Source organism: Brassica napus, chromosome A9 (assembly GCF_020379485.1).
Source record: "Brassica napus cultivar Da-Ae chromosome A9, Da-Ae, whole genome shotgun sequence".
NCBI lineage: Eukaryota > Viridiplantae > Streptophyta > Magnoliopsida > Brassicales > Brassicaceae > Brassica > Brassica napus.
This window is the reverse complement of record NC_063442.1, coordinates 5,130,802-5,135,989: the sequence shown is the minus strand read 5'-3', so window position 1 is coordinate 5,135,989 and position 5,188 is coordinate 5,130,802.

The following is a 5,188-nucleotide window of genomic DNA, read 5'->3' as shown; positions in this document are numbered from 1 at the left end:
ACTACTATTTTGGGAAAGTTATTATTTTTGTAGACAAATATTGTAGATTTGGTATTCTGATTTAGAAATTAGGATAACAAGAGTTTTTGTTGATTGATGGAAGTTCTTTTAAACTTTTTATCAACATAATGCATTTTCAAAATAAATATTCTAAAACCTGCTATTTTAGAAAGTTATCATTTTTGTAGAGAAATATTGTAAATTTAGGATTCTGATTTAGAAATTAGGAAAACAAAATTTTTTGTTGATATATATGCATTCTTTTAGATTTTTTTTTATCAAAGGGGTGCATTTTTAAAAGAGAAATTCTCTAGGATATACCTTTTTTTTTGTCACAAATATAGACCTTAAAAATAAAAATGACCAAAATAGACTTAGATGTTTTATTAAATGAAGTAAATATACACTTATACCCCTAGGATTAATTAATCTAGACATTAGAGTTTAGAGTTAAGGGGGAGGAGTTTAAGGTTAAGGGTTTAAGGTGTAAGGTTTAAAATTTAGGATTTAGAGTTTAGAGTTGAGGAGTGGGGGGTTTTAGGGATAGGATTTAAATTTTTTAAAATTGAACATTTTCAAAATAGAAAATGCTATTTTGGTCATTTTAGTTTTTGAGCTCTATTTTTGTGACAAAAAACATAAAATGGTATATTTGAGAGAATTGCCCTTTTTAAAATATATGTTCTAAAAACAACTAGTTTAGGAAAGTCATCATTTTGTAGAGAAATATTGTAAATTTGAGATTTTAATTTATAAATTAGGATAACAAGAGTTTTTATTGATAGGTGAACATACTTTTAGAATTTTTGATCAATAGGTTGCATCTTTTGTTTCAACTAATACTCTCTTAGCAAGAGCATCAGCGGCCATATTGTCTTTGCGAGAAATAAAAATGAAGGAGGAAACAGAGAGGTAACAAGACAAATTTAGGATATCCTGTAGGATTCCGCAAAGTTCCTTGATTGGGTCTCTCCTATTGATAGCTCTGATGATGATCTGAGCGTCTGATTTGATGCATAGTTTGTTAAAGCCAAGAGCTTGCGCATGGAGTAAGGCTTCTCTTAACGCCATGCCCTCTGCCACTAAGGGGGAGGGGACGTAGAGTTCGAGCGAGGTTCCCCGTGCCAGTATCCTGCCTGTGTAATCTCCTTTCTTTTTAATGAAGTAGTCGTTCAAAAAAAAAAAAAGGTTGCATCTTTTAAATAAGTTTTTTAAAAAATTACTAATATAAGAAAGTTATCATTTTTGTAGAGAAATATTGTAGATTTGGGATCGTAATATAGAAATAAAGATAACATGATTTTTTATTGATAGATGGACATCTTTTTAGAATTTTTGATCAATAAGTTCTGTTTTTAAATAAAATTTCTAAAAACTGCTATTTTGGGAAAGTTATCATTTTTGTATACAAATATTATAGATTTGGTATTCTGATATAGAAATTAGGATAACAAGAGGTTTTGTTGATTGACGGAAGTTCTTTTAGATTTTTTTTATCAACATGATGGATTTCCAAAGTAAATTTTCCAAAACTGCTATTTTAGGAAAGTTATCATTTTTGTTGAGAAATATTGTAGATTTGATAATCTGATTTAAAAATTAGGATAACAAGAGTTTTTGTTGATTGATGGAAGTTCTTTTAGAATTTTTTATCAACATGATGCATTTTCAAAGTAAATTTTCTTAAACTGCTATTTTAGGAAAGTTATCATTTTTGTTGAGATATTGTAGATTTAAGATTCTGATTTAGAATTTATGAAAACAAAAGTTTTTGTTGATGTATGGGCATTCTTTTAGAATTTTTGGTTAATAGGTTGTATCTTTTAAATAAGTTTTCTTAAAAACTGCTCTTTTAGGAAAGTTATCATTTTCGTAGAGAAATATTGTAGATTTGGGATTGTAATTTAGAAATCAGGATAACATGAGTTTTTATTGATAGATAGACATTCTTTTAGAATTTTTCATCGATAGGTTTTGTTTTTAAATTTTTTTTTCTAAAAACTGATATTTTGGGAAAGTTATCAATTTTGTATACAAATATTGTAGATTTGATATTCTGATTTAGAAATTAGGATAACAAGAGGTTTTGTTGATAGACGGAACTTCTTTTAAAAATTTTTATCAACATGATGCATTTTCAAAATAAATTTTCTAAAACTGCTATTTTAGGAAAATTATCATTTTTGTTGAGAAATGTTGTAGATTTAGGATTCTGATTTAGAATTTAGGAAAACAAAAGTTTTTGTTGATGTATGGGCATTTGTTTATAATTTTAAATCAACGAGATGCATTTTTAAAATAAATTTTATAAAAACAACTATTTTAGGAAAGTCATCATTTTGTAGAGAAATATTGTAAATTTGAGATTTTAATTTATAAATTAGGATAACAAGAGTTTTTATTCATAGATGGACATTCTATTAGAACTTTTGATTAATAGATTGCATCTTTTAAATAAGTTTTCTTAAAAACAGCTATTTTCGGAAAGTTATCATTTTTGTAGAGAAATATTGTAGATTTGGGATTGTAATTTAGAAATCAGGATAACATGTTTTTTTATTGATAGATGGACATTTTTTTAAAAATTTTGATCAATAAGTTCTGTTTTTAAATAAATTTTCTAAAAACTGCAATTTTGGAAAAGTTTTCATTTTCGTAGACAAATATTATAGATTTGGTATTCTGAAATAGAAATTAGGATAACAAGAGGTTTTGTTGATTGACGGAAGTTTTTTTAAATGTTTTTAACAACATAATGCATTTTCAAAGTAAATTTTCTAAAACTGCTATTTTAGGAAAGTTATCATTTTTGTTGAGAAATATTGTAGATTTAGGTTTCTCATTTAAAATTTAGGAAATCAAAAGTATTTGTTGATATATGGGCATTCTTTTAAAATTTTTAATCAACGAGATGCATTTTTAAAATAAATTTTATAAAAACTGCTATTTTGAGAAAATTATCATTTTGTAGAGAAATACTGTAAATTTGGGATTGTAATTTATAAATTATGATAAAAGAGTTTTTATTGATAGATGAACATTCTTTTAGAATTTTTGATCAATAAGTACTGTTTTTAAATAAATTTTCTAAAAACTGCTATTTTGTGAAAGTTATCATTTTTGTAGACAAATATTATAGATTTGGTATTCTGATATATAAATTAGGATAACAAAAGGTTTTGTTGATTGACGGAAGTTCTTTTAGAATTATTTTATCAACATGATGCATTTTCAAAATAAATTTTCTAAAACTGCTATTTTAGGAAAATTATCATTTTTGTTAAGAAATATTGTATATTTAAGATTCTGATTTAGAATTTAGGAAAACAAAAGTTTTTGTTGATATATGGGCATTCTTTTTGAATTTTAAATCAACGAGATGCATTTTAAAAATAAATTTTATAAAAACAACTATTTTAGGAAAGTAATAATTTTGTAGAGAAATATTGTAGATTTGGGATTGCAATTTATAAATTAGGATAAGAATAGTTTTTATTGATATATAGACATTCTTTTAGAATTTTTGGTTAATAGGGTGCTTCTTTTAAATAAGTTTTTTAAAAACTGCTATTATAGGAAAGTTATCATTTTTGTTGAGAAATATTGTAGCTTTGGGATTATGATTTAGAAATCAGGATAACATGAGATTTATTGATAGCTGAACATTCTTTTAGAATTTTTGATCAATAGGTTCTGTTTTTAAATAAATCTTCTAAGAACTGTTATTTTGGGAAAGTTATCATTTTTGTAGATATATATTATAGATTTGGTATTCTGATTTAGAAATTAGGAGAACAAGAGGTTTTGTTGATTGATGGAAGTTCTTTTAGAATTTTTTATCAACATAATGCATTTTCAAAATAAATTTTCTAAAACTGCTATTTTAGGAAAGTTATCATTTTTGTAGAGAAATATTGTAGATTTATGATTCTCATTAGGAATTTTGGAAATCAAAAGTTTTTTTTTTTGATATATGGCCATTCTTTTAGAATTGTTAATCAACATGATGCATTTTTAAATTAAATTTTATAAAAACAACTATCTTAGGAGAGTCATCATTTTGTAGACAGATATTGTAAATTTGGGATTGTAATTTATAAATTAGGATAACAAGAGGTTTTGTTGATTGACGGAAGTTCTTTTAGAATTTTTGATCAATAGGTTCTGTTTTTAAATAAATCTTCTAAAAACTCTTATTTGGGAAAGTTATCATTTTTGTAGATATATATTATAGATTTGGTATTCTGATTTAGAAATTAGGATAACATGAGGTTTTGTTGATTGATGGAGTTCTTTTAGAATTTTTTATCAACATAATGCATTTTCAAAATAAATTTTCTAAAACTGCTATTTTAGGAAAGTTATCATTTTTGTTAAGAAATATTGTAGATTTAGGATTCTCATTAGGAATTTTGGAAATCAAATGTTTTTGTTGACATATGGGCATTCTTTTAGAATTTTTAATCAACGAGATGCATTTTTAAAATAATTTTTTATAAAAGCAACTATTTTAGAAAATGCATTATTTTGTAGAGAAATATTGTAAATTTGGGACTGTAATTTATAAATTAGGATAACAAGAGTTTTATTGATAGATGGACATTCTTTAAAAAAAAATTATGAGTAAGTTCTGTTTTTAAATAAATTTTATAAAAACTGCTATTTTGGGAAAGTTATCATTTTTGTAGACAATTATTATAGATTTGGTATTTTGATATAGAAATTAGGATAACAAGAGGTTTTGTTGATTAACGGAAGTTCTTTTAGAATTTTTTGATCAATAGGTTCTGTTTTTAAATACATTTTCTAACAACTGCTATTTTGGAAAAATTATCATTTTTATAGACAAATATTATAGATTTGGTATTCTGATTTAGAAATTAGGATAACAAGAGGTTTTGTTGATTGATGGAAATTCTTTTAGAATTTTTTATCAACATGATGCATTTTCAAAATAAATTTTCTAAAACTGATATTTTAGAAAAGTTATCATTTTTGTAGAGAAATATTGTAGATTTAGGATTCTCATTTAGAATTTAGGAAAACAAAAGTTTTTGTCGATATATGGGCATTCTTTTAGAATTTTTAATCTACGGGATGCATTTTTTAAATAAATTTTAGAAAAACAACTATTTTAGGAAATTCATCATTTTGTAGACAGATATTGTAGATTTATGATTGTAATTTA